The sequence below is a fragment of the Macaca thibetana genome, chromosome 12 (assembly GCF_024542745.1).
Source record: "Macaca thibetana thibetana isolate TM-01 chromosome 12, ASM2454274v1, whole genome shotgun sequence".
In the NCBI taxonomy this organism is placed as follows: Eukaryota; Metazoa; Chordata; class Mammalia; order Primates; family Cercopithecidae; genus Macaca; species Macaca thibetana.
Genome location: NC_065589.1, coordinates 77,861,898 through 77,888,535, shown reverse-complemented (window position 1 = coordinate 77,888,535; position 26,638 = coordinate 77,861,898).

The window sequence follows — 26,638 nt, the reverse complement described above, 5'->3', positions numbered from 1 at the left end:
AGCCCCTGAATAGCAAATCAGAAGAGCCCGAAGCTCAAATTTTGGGCGTAGTGTTTTCAGAACACCTCTTCAAAAATTAAATCACATGTTGTATCTCTTTAAACAATCCTAGTCTATTGATTTGCCTACTCTGTTCTTTTAAAAAAAGAATCAAACCTGTATCTAAGAATAAGTAAGAACATGTGAATACAGACTTTTGCAAGAGTTGTATCTGGTTTGCCCAGAATACATTTTCTAATTTTTCTTGGATAGTTACAATTTGACAACAGATTTGTTTAGTAATCACGCCATTATATTGTCTTATATACTTAAGAATTATTGTTTTGAGCATAGTCCGGGCCCTGATGCCATTTTGATACATATGGAAGCACATTTTGATTAAATGCAGTTTGAATAAAACATTGATGAAATAACAATAGCTTTTGTATCATATTTGTGAACTGTCTTTGGCTGTATCCCAGGTGGCAATAAAAAGGTAGTGAGTCAATTTGGATATAGTGAAAAAATTATTACTATTGAATTATAGCATAGAAAGTAACATATTCCTCAGGCTTCAGGCTCCCTGTCACTTAGCACTGCCTTTGTTCTCTCTTCCCAGAATGTTATTTTCCCCGCCATCATCCCAGGCCACTTTCCAGCCACGCCCATCCTTTTGCAAGACTGACTTCTGTGGGTACTGCAGGTGTCAGGGTAGAGGTGCCATCTCCGGGCAGCCTTCTCCACTGCTTCTTGATTTTCTCGGCCATTCTGTGCTTCTTCTGTTTACTCCTATGGTCCTCTATAGGCTCCTATGGGAATTAAGTCTTGTTCCTAATTTTGTCTCTAGTACCTAGTACTATGTACTTAGTAGAAGCCCGTTAAAAAACAGACAATAAAGACTTAGAATCTTTATCAAGATGGTGGGGATGGGGAATAGGAGGAACAGAGAACTATTCAAACTGTGAAAAAGAGTTTAAAAGAGGATTTGCCACCCTGCCTATTTTAGCGTAGGGGTAGGAGTTTAACATTTGAGGCAATAGCAAAGATGATGGAGATCAGTGCTTCTCAGCAAACATTTGACAGTCTCAGGTAAGACCAGACAGACCTTAGGTCTATAGCTAGTCAGCTAGTCAGCCATATGACTCAATACTGGTGACAGCTAGGGGCTTAAAGGAAATAAACACACGTTTGTGAAAATGCTTTGTGTAGGGCTAAGCACAGAGGAGTGAGCGCCGAATGTCTGCTGAAAAACAAAAGAAGCTTAGACTTTTTCGTGATCTTAGCAAAATTCTTTTCCCATGGTCTTCTGTTTGTTAAGGTGACTCCCTCAAGGGCATCAGTCTGTGCTGGAAATCATTGCAGTGCAGTGGAGAGAGAGAGGGAGCTCTTTATAGAGAGGACTCAGCTCGCCTTCTCCTTCTTAGCATCTTGTTGCTAGGCAATAGCTCCTCTGGTGAAAGCTCATCTCCATCTTTAAAGGTGGAGTGAAATCTTGCCGAGGAAAATGCAGTTTGTACAAACTGGGCCATGTGCAAATGGTATTTTGCTCTAGTCCTCAAAACTGCTTTTCCCTATAAGGGAGACAAATCAGTCCTACTTCAATCCTGTCACTTAACAACCAGATAATATGACTCCTCTCTTTCTCTCTCTTTTCTGTAAAGCATAGACTTCCTTTTTAATCTTATTGATTTATTTTTACCTTTCCAACTATATGTCTTTCCAAATGGATTTAATGAGATTCACCAGGACACTGTTTGTGATAGTATTTCTCTAGACTGCTGAATTAATTTCCATTTAAAAAATTACTTTGGATCTGCAGCTCTGGCCAGCACCTAGTGTATTGCTCTTACTGCATTTTATATAATGATAAAATATAATGGGTGGTCAGTAAGAAGGACCAATATTTAATGAATATAGATTTTTTTAAACATAGTTTGCTAGACTCTAAGCTTTCAAAAACCAATATAGAATAATTATCTTTCTCAGAACTGCAAAATGTCCTTTAGACACTAAGAGCTTTGTGTATTTAATCTTTTAACCTTTTAAATTGTTGGTCAGTTTAGACAGCAATATTGGCAATTCATTTTATTTTCTCATCTTATAATAATGTAACAGATTTTTGGAAGCTAGTGACTAAATTAATGTAGCCATGTATCAGTCTCTTTTTAAAAAAATTCCGAAAGCCCTGAATGTATCAATAACTTGAGAAATGTACAGATATCTTACTAGGGAGCTTAAAAATTCTCTTCTAATTATTATTGTATGATTTACATAGTAGATCCTTGAATTTATAACAATGTGTTTGTTTTTCAAATTTAATCCTGGAGAAGGTCTGACACATGATTGCCACTTCTACTAGTCCATGTTGTGTTGCTATAAAGGAATATCTGAGGCTGAGTAACTTATAAATCAAAGAGCTTTATTATGGCTCATGGCTCTTCAGACTGTCCAAGAAGCATGGCACCAGCATCTGCTTCTGATAAGGTCTTGGGAAGTTCCAGTCATGGTGGAAGGGGAAGTGGAGCAGGCATGTCACATGGCAGGAGAGGGAGCAAGAGAGAGAGAAGAGGAGTGCCACACTTTTAAATGGCTAGCTCTTGTGTGAAGTAATAGAGGAGAATTCACTCATTACTGTGGGCAGGGCACCACACCATTTATGAGGGTTCCACCCTCAGGATCCAAACACATCTCACTAGGCCTCACCTCCAACATTGGAGATTGCATTTCAACATGAGATTTAGAGGGGACAAATATCCAAAATAGGCCAGGTGCAGTGGCTCATGCCTATAATCCCAGCACTTTGGGAGGCTGAGGTGAAAGGATTATTTGAGCCCAGGAGGATCACATCTGTAGTGAGCCAAGATCATGCCACTGAACTCCAGCCTGGGCGACAGAGCGAGAGACTGTCTCAAAAAAAAAAAAAAAAAATGGTGGCAGGCACTACTCGGCTACTCAGGAGGCTGAGGCAGGAGAATGGCATGAACCTGGGAGGCAGAGCTTGCAGTGAACCAAGATCGTGCCACTGCACTCCAGCCTGGGCAACAGAGTGAGACTCCATCTCAAAAAAAAAAAGTCCACAAACTTTGAATCTTGAATGAGTTTAGGGAGGTTGAAGGAATTTCCTGATACACTTAAGTTTTAACCTTCCTTCCTTCCCTTCCTCCCCTTCCTCCCTTTCTTCCCCTTCTTCCCCTCCCCTCTCCTCACCTTTCCTTCCTTCCTTCCTTCCTTCCTTCCTTCCTTCCTTCCTTCCTTCCTTCCTTCCTTCCTTCCTTCCTTCCTTCCTTCCTTCCTTCCTTCCTTCCTTCTGTCATTCAACTTACATTTGTGGATTTCCATCTCTATTAGTTAGCCCATTTTGGTAATGATAGAACTCTAACTTGAATCAGCTTAAGCAAAAAAGGGATTGCCCATGGTAGAGCTGAACACCCCAAACCAGGGCCTGGAAAGCCACCAGGACACTTTGTCTTACTCACTTTGTCTTACTCTCTCATTTGTACTTCTCCCATTATACTTCATCCTCTGAAACTATCTTTATCTCTGTGTCCATACCCAGAATTTCTAGCAGCTTCCTGGATCATATCTTCCTAGTTAAAAAGACAGGAAGGACATATAATTTACCAGTATTTATATTACAGAAAAGGACCCAGAAGGTAATCTTGAGTCACATACCTACTGAAATACTAAATCCTGTGGCCATGAAAGCAGAGAAAGGAAAGAAATGGCAGTTTCACATGTTCAAAAGGGAAGAGCAGGGGAACAAGAAGGGCAGTGGTATTGACTGCAAGGAGTATAGGAAGCTGTCAGTGCAGCCCTCAGTCTGAGGTTGAAGACCTTTGAGCCCCTGGAAGGTTGCTAGTACAAGCCCCAGAGTCCAAAGGCCCCAAAACATAGAGTCTGATATCCAAGGGCAGTAGGAGAGGAAGCCAAGAGTTCTGCCCAGCATGGGAAGAGAGAGGGAGCAGACACAGCAAGCAAGCTACGTATCCCCCTTCTTCCACCTGTTTTGTTCTAGCTGTACTGGCAGCCAACTGGATGGTGCCCATTCACATTGAGGCTGGGTCTTTCTGTTCCAGCCCACCAACTCAAATGATAATCTCCTCTGTCAACACCCTTGCAGACACACCCAGAAACAATGCTTCGTCAGCCAGCTAGGCATTCCTTGATCTAGTCAAGTTGACACCTAATATGACCCACCACACATGGAGATGAGAAGTGACAGGAATGTATATAATGGGGTATGGGAATGGTGTTGTCAATAACATGTTTGCTTTGATAATGATTTTACAGTGAATCTTCAATAATATGTAGGATTATGCGAGGTCAACAAAGGAAGCAGTTCATTTGGGTAAATGGGACAGCAAAGACAAAAATAACATGGTTTATGAAATGTTAGAGGTTTAACATAGGTCAAGTGAAGAGTAAATGCTGGGACTTGCCAGGAGACAGCTGCAAAGATAATCAGGAGCCATATCATGAGGGCTCTTTGGCCATGATAAAGAGTTTCAAGGAGTCTTGAGAGATTTTAAGTTGTACGTAAAAAATCTGGGTGAGCATTTCTGTTGGTAAGTAAACATTACTGTGGATCAATATTTAAAATGAAAATGGGAAATGCATGGGAGTCTCTGGTGTTCCTTGTATTTTATACCTGCCTGGGGAACCACCTGAAAGTGGTAACCCCACGGTCTAAACACTGTGAGAATTATTGGCTTAAAGTAGTGCTTTCAATCTTTTCCAGATGCTGTGCATATAACAAATAATATTTACATAGCAAGCAGAGACTACCTGAGGAGGATGTTTGTAGCCAGAGGTTCCCAGCACAGGAGTCCTGGCCACTCTAGGTCCCATCTTTTGCCATGAGGGTTGAAGAATATATCCTGCCTCCTCAGGCTATAACCATTTGCTGCACACTCGTTGAGAAATTCTAGGTTAGAGAACTGAATTAGAGTGGGGACATGATATGTTTTTCCACAGAATAAGAATCACTTGTTTTGACAGGGACTACTAACAATGCTAATGTTTTTAATGGCAGTGAATTAAGTTGGAGAATGACCCCTAAAAGATCTTTCGAGATTTTACATTATGCTTCTCTCAAAAACTAGAGAATTTTTATTTAAAAAAGTACTTCTTGCACGGGAATGAAATGTGTTTTAAAATGTATGTCTTATTGTAACTCAAGTGTGGTGAGGACAACACATTCGAAGACAATTGACATTAAAAAGATAGTTTGTTATGCACAGTTCCAGAGAGGGGGCATATGCCATGCAGGATCATGCAGGAAATCACCAGCATTGGTCTGGAGGCAGAGGGAATGAGGGAAAAATGAAAGCAAGAGCCAATATTGTAGTTTCTGTAGGAAGGAACAGGTAGGGCAGGGTAAGCAGGTTCAGGATTGGCTAGTTTGAATAACTTCAGTGGGCTCTGAAGTGCAGAGACTGTCTCTAGTTGTCTGTTGCCTAGCCCTGGGATGATCCAGACAGGGGGTAGTGGCCCAGGCAGTGAGAGACCAATAATGAAGTGGCTGGGAGTGTGAACTCTGGATTGGTTGCATACGAAAGGCATGTCCTGGCCGGGTGCGGTGGCTCACCCCTGTAATCCCAGCATTTTGCGAGGCCGAGGCAGGCAGATCACCTGAGGTCCGGAGTTTGAGACCAGCCTGACCAACATGCAGAAACCCTGTCTCTACTAAAAATACAAAGTTAGCTGGGCATGGTGGTGCATGCCTGTAATCCCAGCTACTTGGGAGGCTGAGGGAGGAGAATCTCTTGAACCTGAGAGGCAGAGGTTGTGGTAAGCTGAGATCGTACCATTGCACTCCAGCCTGGGGAACAAGAGAGAAACTCCATCTCAAAAAAAGAAAGAAAGGCATGTCCCTGGCAAGTTGTTTGCTATCTCCAGGCACAGTCTCTTCCAGTGTCAGCAAGGCTTCACAATGTGAAAGCATCATAAATACAGAAAACAAAAAGCCATGATTAATGTAAAAAGTAATACTCTTTTACTATATTTAACATTTTAACATATAAATTACTGAATTTTCCAAGTGGAATGAAGGCAAAACGTTAGAACTCAGTCATGTTTTAGATGACAGAGGTTGGAAAGAAAGTATGAATAAACCCTTAATAAAAATGTGTTTATAAAGCAATGTTAAAAACTCTACAAATCATAAAATATATTCTTTTCTATTGTCTAATGGTGAAAATAGTCCTGATTTGCTGATAAAATGAGCCACTAAAACACAAAACATTACATGGAATTAGTGTTTGAAATCTTGATAAGCTGTCCATTGTCTTATGGTAGAAACAATACCTATTCTGAGAAATACTTAAATACATAGTTCAAAATAGTAGCAGATAATTCTAAAACACTTTGGACACACTTTATGATTTTGCTGATCTTTTTTCCAATATGTTTTGCTTAGGTAAGTTTTCAAATTAACTTTTATTTCCTGAGTACCCAATAGCTGGGCAGCAGAGGTAAATAAGCAAAAAGCATATTGGGTAAGAGGGGGAAGCTTGTCTGAAACTTACAAATGCACAGGAGTCTTTCATTTCATCTCCACACCAATTATTACTTCACCATATGAAGAACTTTAAAACATTGCAAAAAAATTAGAAGATGTAAAATTTTCTGCAGATCCATCAATATCCATCTAAAGTAAGTTAATAATACAAAGGTATTATTGTAATGGGAATTGTGTCTATATATATAGTCTTACCTTTTCTAATTCTTCGCTTAACTATGTCCCGTAATTAACTTCTGCAATGATTTTATTTTTCATTTTGTGATTTTTTTATTCCTCAGATTTTCTAAATAGTACACACATGCCACATATCAACTAGAGATGTAGTCAGAGAAACGTTGCGAACAAATAGTTCTTTGAACTAAACCCAGACATTTGCGTTGAATATGCTGCTTAAAATTCATTTATTCAGTCTCCTAGGCTGTTTAGTGTTGTAGTATGCATATAAAAATTTTCAATTTTCTAAAGTGTAGCTAGAAAAATTCTGAATTTATAATGCTCATAATATTTTTACTGGCAACAGATATGCACCACCAAGTGTATTACAAAAACTGTTTGAATTTTCATTTCATTTATTTGTTAGAAAGATATAGCCCTTCTGACCACAATTAATTTTTGTGCCTTTCGCCATGTTCTTTAAAAGAATTTACCTATATGCCAATCAATTTAATGTATGGAAAAGAGAATTAAATCCATTATCATAGACACAATTTATGTTATGTTCTTAGTTGAGGTACTGGGAACTCAGTTAATAGAAACTTCGTGTTCATGAAATGGAAAGTTAGAGAAAATGTTGTCCAGTCTCACCAGGGAGAGAATCATCTAAGACTGCTATTAAGAAGTTAGGATCTTTTAATCATGTATCATGATATTCATGATATTCAAAATTAGATGTTTGAATGTGATTCCCAAGAAGGTGAGATTTTATCAGACGATCACAAGAATGGCAGTGTTGTAGATGCAGTTGACTTAGAAAAAGGCACACTATTTTAGAAGTACATTTAGGCTGAATTGTAGAGAATGTCAAGGAAATCACAGGCGTTCACAGCACAATACCTCCAATTATGACGAATTTTTAAACTGAATTTGTTTCAAATCTGAATGTATAATATTGTTAATGCAAATATTTTATTTGTAATGACAGAGATGGAAATGTCATGTTAGGTCATCTCCTGCCAATGCAAAACAGACTCCTGAAGTCTGCTTATAATGACTTTGTTCATACTGGTTTAACATTGCTGCATCAAATGTAATAGTATTGAGAAAAGTCTATTTTAATGTAGAAGTTACTTTGATTTGACTGTCCTATTAAGAATAGCATTAGAGTCAAATTTCATTATTATGATTTTTGGATAACCCAATTACATATGAGGAGACTCAGTAGAGGTGTCAAAACCAAAAGCAATCCTGCTATGTCTGATAAACTCTCTGTATAACACTCAAAGTGCTTTATGAATCTTTGATGCTATTTAGGTTGATATGTAAATTATCTAGCCCAGCATGTTCAAAGAGTCACTGTGCAGCAACACCAAAGATCAAAAGCAATGTCAGCTGTTAGTCTATTCAACTTCAAAGACTAATAATAAATCATGAAGAAAGTTAAGTGAAAAGTATTTTATATTTAATACAAGAAATCCTTTAAAAATATAAGGCATACAATCCTGGTTGAACTGAAGACATTCTAGTGGGTTTAAAATGTCTTTAGCTAGTTTTCACTGCAGCCCCTCATGACTTTTCAGTACCCATGAAGATACAGATCAAGAGGAATTCTCACAGTGCATTTGCAATATGAAACTGACATTTAACCCATTGCCAAAATCTGGGAGGAATTTTCAGTAACTGCAAGAACTATGAAAAGGGATTTTAAAGTGCAGGAAATAGACTCCTAATCTTATGACTTTTTTATTTTGATTTTGTGTACTTCAAAGGAGTAGAAAAATGATTGTTTTTATCTTTCAGATCTCCTTGTCACCCTTTCCCACCAGACACACACAGTTAATAGAGATTGAGCCAAAAAAAAAAAAAAAAAAAAAAAAAACCGGAGACAAGACTAAATTTTGATTTTGGTGTCTCTTCCTCAATCCCCCCAGCCTTGATCCCCCTATTTCACCATCCACCCCTACTCCCCAGCCCACATACTCACTGTAAAGGAGGTTGAAGGGGTATTAGGCAGAAGAAGGGTAGTGGTGTATATACTGGCAGTAGCATGTTAGATCTTTGAAAACGTGGTCAGCACAAGTCAAGTGCCTGGAAGAGATGCCTAGAGTCATGGCATCAGTTCTTTCTGTGACTTGTGTTCCTGACTGCACTGTGGAGACTATTAGAGAGTCAGTGAGTGAGAGGCAATAGAAGTCTCACTTCAGAAGAAAGGAAGCTCACTAGATTGAAAAGATGCTAGTATATTGACAGTGGGGTGAAAAATGTATTTTATTTATTTATTTATTTATTTATTTATTTATTTATTTATTGAGATGGAGTCTCGCTCCATTGCCCAGGCTGGAGTGCAGTGGCTCGATCTCGGCTCACTGCAAGCTCCACCTCCCGGGTTCATGCCATTCCCCTGCCTCTGCCTCCCAGGTAGCTGGGAGTACAGGCGCGTGCCACCATGCCCAGCTACTTTTCTGTATTTTTAGTAAAGACGGGGTTTCGCGTGTTAGCCAGGATGGTCTCAATTTTCTAACCTCGTGATCTACCTGCCTCGGCCTCCCAAAGTGCTGGGATTATAGGCATGAACCACCGCACCCGGCCGCAAAAAATGTGTTTATTTACTTGTCATAACATTGTAGATCATGGAGGAAGACAGCGTGTGTCAGGATGAGGTGTGTGTTAGTCTGTTCTCACTCTGCTGTGAAGAAATACCTGGGACTGGGTAATTTATAAGAAAAGAAGTTTCATTGACTCACAGATCCACATGGCTGGGGAGGCCTCAGGAAACTTACAATCATGGCAGAAGGCACCTCTTCACAGAGCGGCAGGAGAGAAAATGAGTGCAGAGTGAAGGGGGAAGCCCCTTAAAAAACCATCAGATCTCGTGAGAACTCACTATCACGAGAACAGCATGGGGGAAACTGGCCCTATAATTCAATTATCTCCACCAGGTCCCATCCTTGATATGTCGGGATTATTACAATTCAAGGTGAGATTTGGGTGGGAACACAGAGCCAAACCATATTAAGGTGGGAAAAGTTTAATTTACTCTTTGCTGTCACTAACTGTTTACTATAATAAACGTTGAGAGTTTAGATAGGGATGACTTACTCAATGCTGAGGAACTGAAAACGAAACAAAAAAAAATCACCATGGACACTATAGGAAATTACCTGGGAAAGAAAGACCTGGACTCAAAAAGTAGTCCTAAGAAGAAATTTTAGAAAAATGATTAACATCCCTCATATGATCCCAATGACATTTTTGTTAGGAGCTGAGATGAAAGGATAAGATAAAAAGTGAGATTCCTGAAGTAAAAAGTAATTAAAAAGAGCTAAAAATTCAATATCTAGATTAAAATTCACGTTGAGGACAGTAAAAGACAGATTTGACACTGCAGAAAATTGAACTGGTAATGTGAACAATGATTAGTTCTCTCAGAATGTAGAGAAAAAAGCACAATAATAAAAAAGATATGGAGGAAGATCATAGATATGAGCTGCCAAAAATGGAAATCCAATTTCAAAATTACACATGCTCTGAGGAACAGACTAGACTGATTGGATCAGAAGCACCGAAGATATAATTGATGAAAAATTTCCTGGGTTTACAATGCTGGTTGAAAGAGTTTGCTGTGTTCCAGGCAAGAAATAGTACTAAAAATCCTATAGCTAGGGACATGTTGGCAATTTAAAAAATTCCTGTAGTGTAGCATTATATTTCAAAAGCATTGAGGTCATTAAAGCTGCTTATTTGCAACAGAAAAAAAATCATGATGATACCTGATGACTCCCCTGCTATATATGCAGGAAGGTAATGAACCATCAACTTGTATTAATTTTCTATAAAATATGGGGGGGAAAGATCGTAGCCCAAGGATTTTACATAAAACCAAGGTATTCTATCTGAATAAAGGTAGCAAAAATCAGAAAATATATCATCCATATATTTTGAAATGTAACATGAAAATATATATCAGCAAACCAAAGACAAATCAAAATTAAGACTTCGAAAATGACAATGGCATATAAAAAAGTATTTAGACATCTCCCTTTATGTTTTGTGAAATCCAAATTCAGTAGTTCCATGAAATTTGCAGGATTCATCAACATCTAGTTCAAAAGGGCTTTCTTAGCAACACCGGTTCTGAGGCTAGACTGTCTTAGTTAAATCTGGGTGCTGAAAATTTGTTTCCGAGGGAAAGACACTTAACCTATCTGTGCATTAGTTTCTTTATATGTAAAATGGGCATAACATTAGTATCTGTTTTAAGGAATCATAAAAATTAAATAAGTCAAGACACATTGATGTTAGCTATTCTTATTTCCAGATTTTAAAATAACACTCATATTATTATATATTTCTATGTGTGTAAATTAGAGAAATGAATTTACAAAACAGCGAATCTTCTTGTTGATTTTAATGGAAAGAGAATATAGTATACTGTTTAAGGAACAACCAGACACAGCATGAATCCATTCTCTGTCACTTTTTTGTAGTGTGTATTTGGATAAGTTACTGAATATCCCTGAACCTCAACTGTTTTCATTTGTGAAATGGGGAAAAATATTTAATGTACAGATAGAGTGACCACCAGGTCCTGGTTTGTTCTGGACATTTTCAGTTTTTACACTGAAACTCCTATGTTCTCAGCTCCAGACAAACTGGGACCATTGGTCACTCTCTTACAGGATTGTTAAAATCTCACAAGTGCTTAGCATGTGACCTGAAAACATAAGTGTTTAATAAATGTTATGTCATTTCTTTTTTAAAGGAACAAGTCTTCAAAATCCAGTATTTTTCTTAAACTTACAGCACATATCAATTTAGACTAACCATTTACAAGTACTCAATGGCCACATATGGCTAGTGGGTACCATGTTGGACAGCACAGTTCTAGACAGATGCTGGAATAAGTTGAAGAAGAGAAGGGTACTGCCACAGAATTGTTATTTTCTCTTTTCTAAGAAGATGAGGATTATTTTCACTCGCTCACAATTTCCAAATTTATAAATTCTTTTGTCAAGTAAAATATTGCAGTTAGACGATGAAATAAAGAGCTGTTACTTTATCTCATATTCGGAATTGTCTACATTAATTAAAAACTTGTATGTGTGTAAAGTTTTATTCAACCACTTTCCTGAGGGAAATCAGGACAAAATGCATAGTGGTAGGAAAGCCTATGGCTTATGCCATTTTATTGCTCATTTATTTTTAAATGGTTGAAACTTAGCCTATATTCACATTCTCCTGTGCTAGAGAGCTACTTTGAATTTCTGATCACTCTTTGTCTTGTCTGAAAAGAATGTTTGCCCAAGATATTATTAAACACAATATGAAATACAAAACTCTGGTAGCTAAAGTTTAATGCTTCCAAATATTTCTATCAGTTGCTGATACCCTGGAAGATTATGAGTAGGTCATAGAGTTATTTGCTTTGTGATCTTAATGGATATCAGTGACTTGTAAAACTTTTTCTAAGCCATTGTGAAATATTAGACACTTTGGTTTATGGGCTCCACATAGATTATATAGTCAATAATAACAAAATTAAATAATGCAGGCAATTGGGTCTTGTCTTCCTCTAGTACTGAGTCCTGGTTAGAAAACAAAAAGAAGATAGCCTTTTTCTTTGTTTCTTTCTTAATATCCCATAGCCTCCAATTATGCCCACTGAATGAAACCAGGAGAACTAGTTCAAACTAGATTTAGTTTTCCCAACATATTATTTCTGGACATGTTCAGTGAAAATCATTGTTATATGATGATCCAAAAAATCTATTCTCTGATTATTTTTGATTGTTTTAACTAAAAGTAAAGGAGTCAGACCATCTGGCAAAGGGTGGAAAGTTACATCACAAATGCCAACCATAATTGATTATTAGCAGTTGTAAGAAGGCTCTGCTAAGAACTGTGAGGTCTGGTGGAATTCTCTGTGAAAAATCATCTAAAGATATCAGCAAGGGCTGTCGGAAGTGGGGGCACATAGGCACATCCCAACCTCTCATTAACAGTAAACTTCACAAAGATGAAACAGAAATCATTATTTCAGCAGACTGTCTGGAGCAGTAAACAGCATTGAGAAAAACAGGGTCAGTCAGATGCTAAGCCTAAAGGAAATGTTGCTGTCGGAATTCTCCAAAAAGATGTAGAATTCTGGCCCATAGGCTCACAGGTGCCAACCTTAAGGAAGCAGCTTGCTCGAGCATACTGTAGGTGATAGTGTATCTGTTTGTGTTGTAGCCAGTAGACACTAGCAGAGTGTGGAATGATGATGACAAAGAAGATCAATGTTAAAAAGTGGAAATCTCTTAAAATATCTGACACAGTTAGGCTTTGTTTCCCCACCCAAATCTCATCTTGAATTGGGTGTTGAGGGAAAGACCTGGTGGGAGGTGATTGAGTTATGGGGGTGGTTTCCCACATGCTGTTCTTGTGATAGTGAGAGAATTCTCATGAGATCTGATGGTTTTATAAATGGTAGTTTCTCTTATGTTTGCACACACACACACATACTGTCTCTCTCTCGCCTGCTGCCACATAAGATGGGCCATGCTTGCTTCCCCTTCTGCCACGATTGTAAGTTTCCTGAGGCCTCCCCAGTCATGTAGAACTGTGATCAATTAAACCTCTTTCCTTTATAAATTACCCAGCCTCAGGAAGTTTTTTATAGCAGTGTGAGAATGGACTAATACAATATCATAGTTATATCAAAGACAGTATCAAAATATTCTAAAGTCAGTTTTATCAACATTTCAGTGGGAGAAGGTTATATTTGGATCTTATAAAAAGATAATATTTGAAATGAATAATTACAGACTATAAGAAATATAAGTGATTTTGCTAATTTAATCCCATAATTTAACAAATAGACAAACAATCCAAGGAAGACGGGCGAAATTCAAGGTCTGAGAGTTTCGTGTGGATCAGAAGTGTGTCCAGAGGTAAGGCCTCTCAATTCTAACAGGGATCAGAATCTGAACATCAGAGGCCTTCTGGACCCAGGAGAAGCTGTTTATTTCATTTTATTTCCTATGGGTAGAACTTTCCTAAAATTATTTTGGGCAGGTATCTTTTCATCATCTTTAAAAAGCCCTATGATTTTCTGTTGCTTCTATTACATAAATGTAAAAGGGGAATAATTGTGTTCTTTATCTTTTGCTGTTCTTCCACTTAACTCCTTTCCTGGAACCCCCTTTTTTGGGAGGAAATCCATTAACATATTTCATATATTACCTTAATTTTTTGATATACAAAGAATTTAAGCAGTCATATTTTTGGTAAGAAAAATCCATAACTAATAAAAGTTTCCTATTTGTCATACATAATTTAGCCCTCTCTTTATTCTATTGCATCTTAAAGTCTAGTGGCTGGATGATTCAGTGGAAAAAAAAACAAACATTAATCATAATTATATGTAAAACTTAATCAATTTTGGGAGCATTTTCAAATGTTTTGATTTTAGCCAAGAGGTTATAAGGTTTTTTCATTCACTAAACATTTTTGAAAACCTACGGTATGAACTAGGCACAGTTAAGAATTGAGCATGGAATGCTCACAAAATGCTCCTAATTTGGATGGTATAAATATATAAATACAACTAAAAATGATATATTTTATATAAATAACATGGACAATGGGCCATTGGAGTACAGATAATATAGTTTAGGAAGACCTCATGGATGAGGTGAGTTTTGAGGTCTGTAGAGAATTCCCAAGGAGGACAAGACATAACAGAGAAGGGGCACAAGCAAAAGCAAGGAGACATGGTACAATGTGTCATTTTCCGGGAAAATAATAGCCTGGTATGACTGAAGTACAGTGTGTAAGGGACAGGGTGTGAGAGAATGGCCCTAGAAAAGTATGTTGTGTGCTAGGACTGTATCCTTAAGACATGGATAGTCATCACAATTTTTTAAACAAGGAAGTAGTATATAGTGAGATCTTTATTTACAAAGCTAATACTAGTGGTAACATGGAGGGTAGTTTGTAGAGGAAAGAACTCACAGATAGCAGGGAACTGGAGTTGAAAGATTTAAGGAACAAGGCATTGTTCATGGTCCCGTGATCTCTTATATTTGCTTCACTTTTTAATTTTCTTTTCCTACTGGTTCTCTTTACCTATACATCATCCCAATTCCTTAACAGAGCTTACAGGGCAGATCTGCCCCCTGCCTGCCATTTGAGCAGGGACCAGCCTCACTCTTTCCAATCACCCCCAAGCTCCAGCATGCTGTTTCTCCTTCCTTTACACCTATGTTACAAACTCCTCTCTGCCTCAGGGAGGTAGGGTCTCCTGTTTGAACTGGGTCTCCTGTCTGAACTACTTATTTCCTCCCCTGTTGCATGGCCAACTAATTATTTATTAAGTTGCAGGTTAGTTTTACTTCCTTGAAGGATTCCTTCTCTATGTTTTCTTTCCTCAAAACACTCATGCATGCATAAGTATATACTATCCCCAGTCTTTTCATGTTACTTCACAGTCTTCCTTTGCTATGAGGTTATTTAAAAAAAAAAAAAAAGCCTAGCCTAGACTTTTGAAATAGATACTCATGCAATTGTTTGCTTGTTGCCACTCTCCCTCACCAGAAAAGATTTGGATTGTCTGTGTGTTGCTTATTGCTTTATGTGCTCAGTAAATATTTTTGAATAAATGAACATACCTACCAGTGTGATAGCTACACAGCATTATTGCCCAGCACCAATTAGCTGCAGTTGTTACATCTGTGAGATGGAAAAGAGAGAGAGGGAGAGAGAAGAGAAAGGTTCTGATTGGTTTGGTCACCATTTGGTCATCATATTTTTTTTATTTGAGGCTAAAGGTGTCAGCAATATTGGGTGTGATGATCATTCAGCAAGAACTGTGGACATTGACAGATTTAGTGACAGTGGGCATGGACGTGACAGATTCCTCAAAGTATACTTAACATGTTAATAACAAGATAAGCAGAGATAAGAAATTCATAGATAGATGTGTAGAGGGCATTTAAGAATGAAAAGCAAACCATAGCAAGGGAGAATGACTGATCAGGAACAAATATAGGCCCCAGATTGTTTGGAGTATACTCATTGAGTCCTTGTGAGTCAACATGATAATGCTGCCATTTGAAATTTCAGTGACTAGAGTATGTTAATAAGAAGATATTATGTAACCATTTCTAATAGTCATCATTCACCCTAATATATATCTTCTAGGCTTCTTCATCTTCAAGTGGTAGAAGAGATAATAATTGATGTAACAGTGAATAACAGATATTAATATTTTGAAAAGTAAATGTAACAGAATAACCCAGAGAGTCCAAAGAGAAGAATATTGAGAAAAGATGTAATCCCTCTTTGATTTAAAAATAGTTAGTATACATGGAATATTAATCCAAAAGTTTGTGTCACTACTATGAAACAAGAGGAAGCTGGGTTACATTGTTACAGTTATCAACAAGATTATAAGCATGCAGGTAAGGGCGTTTGTTGTGTGTTCATCAGTACTGTCCCAATGCCTGACACAGGGCTTAGCAATAGGGACTGTTCAATTAATGTAAGTTGAATAAATGAATGAAAGTGTTGGTTATTTAGTCCCCATATGCATGTACTTCTATAGAAATAATATCAAACAAGATAGATGATATTTGAGTGTTTTTAATGTGAGGCACTCTTCTAAGATATTTGTACGTAAAACTCATTGAATATAGGCCGGGCACAGTGGCTCACTTTGGTTTGGGAGGCCGAGGTGGGCGGATCACCTGAGGTCAGGAGTTTGAGACCAGCTTAGCTCACATGGAGAAACCCCATCTCCACTAAAACAAACAAACAAATTAGCCAGGCGTGGTGGTGTGTGCCTGTATTCCCAGCTACTCAGGAGGCTGAGGCAAGAGAATCGCTTGAATCTGGGAGGCAGAGGTTGCAGTGAGCTGAGATCACGCCACTGCACTCCAGCCGGGTTGACAGAGTGAGACTCTGTCTCAGAGAAAAACAAAAAACAAAAAAACCACAAAAATCTAATTGAATATTCACAACAACCCATTTGAAAATGTTTATTTTATTACTATGCAAGTATAGTGAGGCCAGTAGACCAGGAGATGACTGCCACTAACAAGTTAGTGTGTTACTCCCAGTTCCAAGAGGAGGACGTATGCTAGGTACACTATTCAAGGATGCAGGGGAAAGCACCAAGGTCAGTCAGGAGGAAGAAGAGACAAAAGAAACAGCTTTTATTATGGTCTTCATGGGAATAAATGGGCAAGGTGGGGCAAGGCAGCTGAGCATTTTTAGAATTGGATAGTTCGAATAATTTCCGTGGGCTCTGGCCTATAGTGGTGGTCCCTAGTTGTTTGGTACCTGGCCCTGGGTGACTTAGGGCAAGGGAGGAGTGTCCAGGACTGCAGGAGTCTGATAAAAGGAAGTGGGTGGGGGTATGGACTCAGATTAGTTGGTTTGCATATCAAGGATGTACTCACAGGCAGGTTGTTTGCCATCCCTAAAAATTAGCCAAGTCTGGGAGAGGCAGTCCCTCCTCAGGTACACAAGGCTGAGGACATCAAAGCATCATCAAGTACAGAAAAATTTAAAAACATGATTAATACCCACCCTCATGAGCTAGGAATTATTATTATTCAAACTTTAACATGAGCATGGAGTCAGAGAAAGGCTACAAAACTTCCCCAAAATAACAGAAGGAGTAAGTGGTCAAACTGGGATCCAAACCAGATAATATGGCTTCAAGACTCAGTTCTTAACTGTCATATTATACTTTTTTCTTTTTTTTTTTTTGAGACGGACTCTCGCTCTGTCGCCCAGGCTGGAGTGCAGTGGCAGGATCTCAGCTCACTGCAAGCTCCGCCTCCCGGGTTTACGTCATTCTCCTGCCTCAGCCTCCCGAGTAGCTGGGACTACAGGCGCCCGCCACCTCGTCCAGCTAGTTTTTTGTGTTTTTTAGTAGAGACAGGGTTTCACCGGGTTAGCCAGGATGGTCTCGATCTGCTGACCTCGTGATTTGCCCGCCTCGGCCTCCCAAAGTGCTGGGATTACAGGCTTGAGCCACTGCGCCCGGCCTATACTTTACATATACATAGTAAGAGACTACCAAATAAAACAAAAATCCTAGATAATTTTTTAAAAACCTGGATAATTCAAATACACATAGAATGAAACAACCAGGAACAGAATTAATAAAGCCATGAATATAAATGTATTTAGTTTAGTGATTAAAATCTTGTTGAGAGGTGAATGGGTCATTAGATGAGAGAAATTTTCTTTTTTATTTTATAAAGACGACTTCATAGATGATGTGTTTTTTTTAGGATGAGAAGAAAGATACTTTCTAGACAATAAAGACTATTTATATTTATGTCTTCTAAATACATACTATATCGTATTGTATCATAGTTTTTTTTACATAGATTTTCCACATTACACTGTGGGCATGTGTGGCAGAGACTATTTTATTTACCTCAGTATCTCCAATGCCTGTCATATAATAGGCATTCTAGCAAAATGTGTGAAATATTGAAACCCTGGCGGTAGCTATGTTAGACGGATAGATAGATAACATAATGATTGATAGACCAGCAGACAGCTAGCTATGATGTGCAGAGTTTTTGAAGACAGTGGCCTGGCCTGGATTGCTCTGAACAGTGTTCTAAATGCACATTTCTTCCTTATATAATAGCTCAGAAAGAATCAGGAGTGAAACAGGCACTTAGAGAGGCTGAGACTGGTTCCTGATTGCACTTTGGTTATTCAGCAACTCAACATACTCCTCAGATCATTGTTCCCATGGTCTTTATTCATTAGTTATTCAACTGGGAGCTAACAGAGTGGGCCACCTGTGCTGAGGCCAAGCTCAATGAACTTGGAAAGATGATGACGGGAGACAGTTAAATATTTAAAGGCTATAAAAGAAGTAAAGATTAGTATTGTAATAAAATGCCATTAAACTTTTAAAAAAACGAATCAGCACATTTCTGTGTTAGTGTTCATTTTACATCCCCTGATCTGTAGGATGAGATTTGTTTCTCATGGGAGAACACTTCACCAAGCTTACTAGAGTTAATTGCATTTAGCTATTATAGGTTGTAAAATGAATGCATGTTGAATATTAGACTGTTCATACCACAGTCTTTTGCAGAAACTGAAAAGCAAAAGGGCTTATTCCCACAAGTTTGTTAAAATTTTAATTGCATTTTGAAGAAACCCAGAAGCTTGGAGCCAAGATTTGAAGATATTAGAATCTAGGTCATTATATCAGTGCACAGATTTTATCTCTAGAACTATACAGCAATGGCTTACAAAAAATGATTTAAATGAGTTTTTTATTGTTTGGCATGTCAGTAAAGATATTTCAGAGGGTTACTATGCCAGGTAAGAAGATGGATTAGTCTTATTCATCACATTCTGTGGATTATTTCTTTTTGGTGCCTACTTGTGTGCAGATCTGGTTTAAAAAGCATGATTCATTAATAATTGCTAGAGCTATTAATTGAAAATGTAGGTTTTGGACTCATTTCCTTCCTATTACCCTGTGGAAGGCTAAAGTTTCCACCTTCTGGCTTTATATCAAGTCAACCCAATTTGATTGACTACCATTTTTAAAAAATATAAATATCTATGGAGTAAAAAGGGAAAAAATCAAAGTTTCTTTTTCTCTGATCTATATTAAATCAAACTGAACATAGTCTATTTTTAATTACTTATTTGTTTTCAATTTTTTTTTCCATTTTCTTATGTAGTCTCATGTGAGTGTCGCAGCAAAGACAGAGGGTGTGAATTTTCCGGAGTTCCCTGTTTACTGGTCAATATTTTTAGCATGTAGCTAAAAATAATAATTTTGTAATGTTATTTATTACTTGTTTACATTATTTGAATTTTTATATTTCTTTTTTGAGAGAAATTCAGTAAGCAGGGCACAATACATTGCTAAATACATTTTTTAAAGGATTTTTAAAAACCTTTCTATTGTATAAGAGTAATTTAATATAAAAATAATTTTTTCATTATAGATTTTTTCTTTTCTTTTTTTTAATTTCAGTAGGTCTTAGGGGAACAGGTGGTGCTTGAACTACATGGATAAATTCTTTAACGGTGATTTCCGAGATTCTGACACACCCATCACTTGGGCAGTGTACACTGTACCCAGTGTGTAGTTTTTTATACTTTACCCCATGCCACCCTTCCCCCCAAATCCTCAGAGTCCATTGTATAGTTCTTATGCTTTTACCTCCTTATAGCTTAGCTCCCACTTAAGTGAGAACATATGACATTTAGTTTTCCATTCCTGAGTTACTTCACTTAGAATAATGGTATCCAATTCCATCCAGGTTGCTGCAAATGCCATTATTTCCTTCCTTTTAATGGCTGAGTAGTATTCCATGGGTATATAAATCACATTTTCTTTATCTACTCATTGATTGATGGGCATTTGGACTGGTTCCATATTTTTGCAATTGTGAATTGTGCTGCTATAAACATACGTGTGCAAGTGTCTTTTTCATAAAATGACTTCTTTTCCTCTGGGTAGATACCTAGTAGTGAGATTACTGGATCAAAAGGTAGTTCTACTTTTAATTTTTTAAGGAATCTTCAGATGGTTTACCATAGTGGTTGTGCTAGTTTACATTCCCACCAACATTGTAAAAATGTACGTTTTTCACCACATCCATGAAAACATCTGTTTTTTTCAGTAGTAATGTGGTATCTTATTGTGGTTTTAATTTGCATTTTCCTGATAATTAGCGATATTGAGCATTTTTATATATTTGTTGGCCATTTATATATCTTCTTTTGAGAGCTGTCTATTCATGTCCTTAGCTCACTTTTTGATGAGATTATTTGTTTTTTTCTTGCTGATTTGTTTGAGCTCCTTATAGATTCTGGATATCTGTCCTTTGTCAGATGCAGAGTTTGTGAATATTTTCTCCCATTCTCTGGGTTGTCTGTTTACTCTGCTGATAATTTATTTTGCTGTGCAGAAGCTTTTTAGTTTAATTAAGTCTCATCTGTTTATCTTTGTTTTTGTTGCATTTACTTTTGGGTTCTTGGGTCATGAAGTTTTTGCCTAAGGCAATGTCTAGAATGGTTTTTTCCAATGTTATCTTCTAGAATTTTTGTGGTTTCAGGCTTAGATTTAAGTATTTGATTCATCTTGAGTTGATTTTTGTATAAGGTGAGAGATGAAGATCCAGCTTCATTCTGCCACATGTGGCTTGCCAATTATCCCAGCACCATTTGTTGAATAGGGTGTCCTTCTCCACTTTATGTTTTTGTTTGCTTTGTCAAAGGTCAGTTGGCTGTCAGTATTTGGCTTTATTTCTTTGTTCTGTATACTGTATACTGTATAACAGTACCATGCTGTTTTGGTGAGTATAGCCTTATAGAACAGTTTGAAGTTGAGTAATGTGATGCCTCCAGATTTGTTCTTTTTTCTTAGTCTTGCTTTGGCTATGCGAGCTCTGTTTGGTTCCATATGAATTTTAAGATTGCTTTTTCAAGTTCTGTGAAGAATGATGGTGGTATTTTGATGGGAATTGCATTGAATCTGTAGATTGCTTTTGGCAGCATGGTCATTTTCACAGTATCAATTCTATCCATCCATGAGCATGGGATGTGTTTCCATTTGTTTGTATCATCTATGATTTCTTTCAGCAGTGCTTTGTAGTTTTCCTTGTAGAGGTCTTTCAACTCTATGGTTAGGCATATTCCTAAAGTTGTTTTTATTGGTTTTTTTTTTTTTTTTTTTTTGCAGCTATTGTAAAAGGGGTTGAATTCTTGATTTTATTCTCAGCTTAGTTGCTGTTAGTGTATAGCAGTGTTACTGATTTGTATACATTGATTTTTTACTCTGAAACTTTACTGAACTCATTTATCAGTTCTAGGAGCTTTTTGGATGACTCTTTAGGGTTTTCTAGGTATACCATCATATCATTGGTGAACAAGAACAGTTTGATTTCCTCTTTACCAATTTGGATGACCTTTATTTCCCTTGTCTGGTTGCTCTGGCTAGGACTTCCAGTACTATGTTGAATAAAAGTGGTGAAAGAGGGCATCCTTATCTTGTTCCAGATCTCAGGGGGAATGTTTTCAACTTTTCCCCATTCACTATAATGTTGGCTGTGGGTTTGTCATAGATGGCTTTCATTGCCTTAAGGAATGTCCTTTCTATGCTGATTTTGCTGAGGGTTTTAATCATAAAAAGATGCTGGATTTTGTCAAAGGCTTTTTCTATTCCTATTGAGATGATAATGTGATTTTTGTTGTTGTTGCTTTGTGGTGTGTCACATTTATTGAGTTTGCGTATGTTAAACCACCCCTGCATCGCTGATATTAAACCCACTTGATTCTGGTGGATTATCTTTTTGATATGCTGTTGGATTCAGTTAGCTAGTATTTTGTTAAGGATTTTTGTGTCTATGTTCATCACCAATATTGGTCTGTAGTTTTCTTTTTTTGTTATGTGCTTTCCTGGTTTTGGTATTAGGGTGATACTGACTTCATAGAATGATTGAGGGAAGATTCCTTTTTATTCTTTCTTTTGGAATCGTTTCAAAAAGATTGGTACCAATTCTTCTGTGAATGTCTGATAGAAATCAGCTCTGAATCCATGTGGTCCTAGACATTTTTTGTTGGCAAATTTTAAATTACCATTTCAATCTTGTGGCTTGTTATGGGTCTTTTCAGAGTTTCCACTTCCTTTTGATTTAATCTAGGAGGGTTGTATATTTCCAGAAATCTATCCATCTCCTCTAGATTTTCTACTTTATGTGCATAAAGGCATCCATAGTAGCTTTGAATGATCTTTCTGTGGTATTGGTTGTAATATCTCCCATTTTATTCCTAATTGAGCTTATTTGGGTCTTTTATCTTCTTGGTTAATCTCACTTATCATCTATCAATTTTGTTTTTCTTTTCAAAGAACCAGATTTTTGTTTCATTTATCTTGTGTATGTTTTGCTGTTTCAATTTAATTTAGTTCTGCTCTGATCTGTTACTCCTTTTCTTCTGCTGAGTTTGGGTTTGGTTTGTTCTTATTCCTCTGCTTCCTTGAAGTATGACCTTACGTTGTCTCTTTGTGCTCTTTCAGACTTTTTGATGTAGGCTTTTAATGCTATGAACTTTCCTCTTAGCACAACTTTTGCTATATTCAGAGGTTTTGATATGCTGTGTCACTGTTATCATTCAATTCAAATAATTTTTTAATTTCCATATTGATTTCATTGTTGGCCCAACAATCATTCAGGTACAGGTTATTTAATTTACATGTATTTTCACGGTTTTGAAGCTTCCTTTTGGAGTTGATTTCCAGTTTTATTTCACTGTGGTCTGAGAGAGTACTTAATATAATTTCAATTTTCTTAAATTTATTGAGACTTGTTTTATGGTGTGTCATATAGTCTATCTTGGAGAATGTTCCATGTGCTGATGAATAGATTGTACATTCTGCAGTTGTTGGGTAGACTGTTCTGTAAGTATCTGTGAAGTCTTTTTGTTCTGGGGTATAGTTTAAATCCATTGTTTCTTTTTTGACTTTCTGTCTTCATGACCTGTATAGTGCTGTCAGTGGAGTATTGAAATCCCCCACTATTACTGTGTTGCTGTCTATCTCATTTCTTAGGTCTAGGAGTAATTGTTTTATAAATTTGGGAGCTCCACTGTTAGGTGCATATATATTTAGGATTGTGATAGTTTCCTGTTGGACTAATCCTTTTATCATTACATAATGTCCCTCTTTGCCTTTTTTAACTGTTGTTGCTTTAAAGTCTGTTTTGTCTGATATAAGAATAGCTACTCCTGCTCACTTTTGGTGTCCATTTGCATGGAATATCTTTTTCCACTCATTTACCTTAAGTTTATGTGAGTCCTTATGTGTTAAGTGAATCTATAGAAGACAGCACATACTTCATTAGTGAATTCTTATCTGTTCTGTCATTCTGTACCTTTTAAGTGCAACATTTAGGCAATTTACATTCAACATTAGTTTTGAGATGCGAGGTACTATTCTATACATTTTGCTAGTCATTGCCTGAATACCTCATTGTTGTTGTTGTTTTTTCATTGTGCTATCCTGTGAGGTTTATGCTTTAAGGACGTTCTATTTTGGTATATTTTGGGGTTTTGTTTCAAGATTTAGAGCTCCTTTTAGCATTTTTTATAGTGCTGGCTTGGTAGTGGTGAGTTTTCTCAGCATTTGTTTACCTGAAAAAGCCTATTTTTCCTTCATTTATTAAGTTTAATTTCACTGGATACAAAATTCTTGGCTAATAATTGTTTTGTTTAAGAAGGCAAATGATAGGACGCCAATTCCTCCTAGCTTGTGGTGTTTCTGCTGAAAAATCTGCTGTTAATTTGATAGGTTTTCCTTTATAGGTTACCTTATGTTTTTCCCTCACAGCTCTTTAGGTTCTTTCCTTTGTCTTGACATTAGATAACTTGATAACTATGTGCCTAAACGATGATCTTTTTGTAATGACTTTCCTGGGTGTTCATTGAGCTTCTTGTATTTGGATGTCTAGATCTCTAGCAAGATCAGGAAGTTTTCATTGATTATTCTCTCAAATATGTTTTCCAAACTTTTAGATTTCTCTTCTTTTTTGGGAATATCAGTTATTCTTAGTTTTGGTCATTTAATATAATGCGAAACTTCTTGGAGGCTTTGTTCATTTTTTTGTCATTCTTTCTTCTTTGTCTTTGAACTCTGGAGTTCTTTCTTCTACTTGTTCTATTCTGTTATTGAAACTTTCCAGTGTATTTTGCATTTCGTTAAGTGCGTCCTTCATTTCCAGAAGTTGTGATTGTTTTTGTATTTATGCTATCCATTTCTACTGAGATTTTTCCATCTGTATCCTGTATCATTTAAAAAATTTCTTTAAGTTTGTGTATACCTTTCTCTGGTGTCTTGTTGCGTAGCTTAATAATTGACCTTCTGAATTCTTTTCCTGGCAAATCAGAGATTTATTCTGGTTTAGATCCTTTGCTGGTGAACTAGTGTGATCTTTCGGGGGTAATAAAGAACCTTTGTTTTGTCATATTACCAGAATTGATTTACTGGTTCCTTCTCATTAGGATAGACTATATCAAAGGAAAGATTTGGGGTTCAAGGGCTGCTGTTCAGATTCTTTTGTCCCATGCAGTGATCCTCTGATGTAATAATTCTCTCCTCCTTTCCCTAGGGATGAGGCTTCCTGAGAGGTGAACTGCAATGATTGCTATTTATCTTCTGGGTCTAGCCAACCAGCAGAGCTACCGGGCTCTCGGCTGGTACTTTGGAGTGTCTGCAAAGACGGCTGGTACTTTGAAATGTCTGCAAAGACTCTTTTGATGTGATATGTCTTCAGGTCTCTCAACTATAGATACCAGCATCTGCTCCCATGGAGGTAGCAAGGGAGTGAAGTGGTCTCTGTGTGGGAACCTTGGTTGTAGTTTTGTTTAGTGCACTGGTTTTCTCAAATGTTGGTTGTGCTGGCAGTAAAGTTGTCATGTGAACAGACTCTGGACCTCTGGTTAGCCAGGATATTACAGGAGGTAGAGTTAGCTGCTGGTTTCTCCTTTCTTGGGACAGAGTTGTTCTGAGTTACTGTGATGGTTTAAATTGGTTGACCTGCAGCCAGGAAGTGGTGCTTTCAAAACAGCATCACTTGCAGTAGTATAGGGAGGATACAAGTTTGCCCTAGGGTCACTTGGGTAAGTATTTGGGTTTCTCAGGTGGTGAACAGGGCCATAGAGCTCCCAAGAGATTATGTCTTTTGTCTTTGGCTACTGGGGTGGGTAGAGAAAGACCATGAGGTGGGGGCAGGGTTAAGCATGTCTCAGTTCAGACTTTCCTTGGTCAGGGCTTGCTGTTGCAGCTGTAGGGGATGGGGGTGTGGTTCTCAGGCCAATGGAGTCATGTTCTCAGGGGGATTATGGCTGCCTCTGCTGCATCATACAGGTCGCCAGGGAAGTGGGGAAAAACCAGCAATGACAGGCCTCACCCAGTTCCCATGCAGACAGAAAGGTCAGTTTCACTCCTTTATACTCCCCCAACAGCACCAGGTTTACATCTAGGCAGCCAGTGAGCATGGCTGAGAACTTGCCCTAGGCTATAAACTTCCCCACTGAGGAAGCAAACAGGGCTTTCAGGCTTCACCCCTCCCAGCCTACGGTGGATTCTGTGCTGATATCTGCATTTCCCATTCATCCCCTTCCCCGCTACCCAGATTCTGTCCAAGTAAATTTGCATTCACGTAAATTTATTACAGTGTTCAGCCAGAAGTTTCCTTCTCCTGTGGTCTTTCCCCAATTCCACTGGCAACCCTCCCCAAGGACCCCTGTGAGAGAAAGTCAGAAATGGCTTCCCTGGCCTTCCTTGATGGCAGGGAGTGCCTACGGGGCTCTTCCGGGCTTCTTCTACTAGTCTATTTCACTCAGCTCTCTAAATTTATATTTACATAAATTTATATATTTATATTTCAGCTCTAGGTAAGGTTAGATCCTTCCCCCGCGATCTGGATTTTCAGGTTCCCAGTGAGGATGTATGTTCAGAGACTGACGTCCTCTCTCACACTTTGAGAATTTTTTTGGCCGTCTCATGGAGTTTGCAGTGGCAAACTGCTTCTTTCAAAGGGTATGTGAATTCTTTCGCTTTTCCTGGTGTGTCCCTGCAGTAGTTCTTGGAGCAGAAGTTCACAGTATGAGTCTGTATACCCTGTTCTGTCTGTCCAAGTGAGAGCTGCAAGTTGGTCCTGTTTCTTATAATTATTTTTACAGAAATACTTTATTGAGCAACTGCTATCTGACAGCTATGTGTCACAACTGGAATTACCTATGTAAGTAACACATGAGCCTTGATTCCAAGAAAAGATTGAGCTGTTAATTTTAGTTTTAGTAATTTTATTTTATAAATGTGAAATGTGAACTCAGTAGAACCCCATGATTGTAAATGTTTGAAAATTTAAGATCCACTTTCCTAGAGCTTATGTTTAAATGTTTATGTTTCCCTGGTACTCTTCTTTGTAGGAAATAATG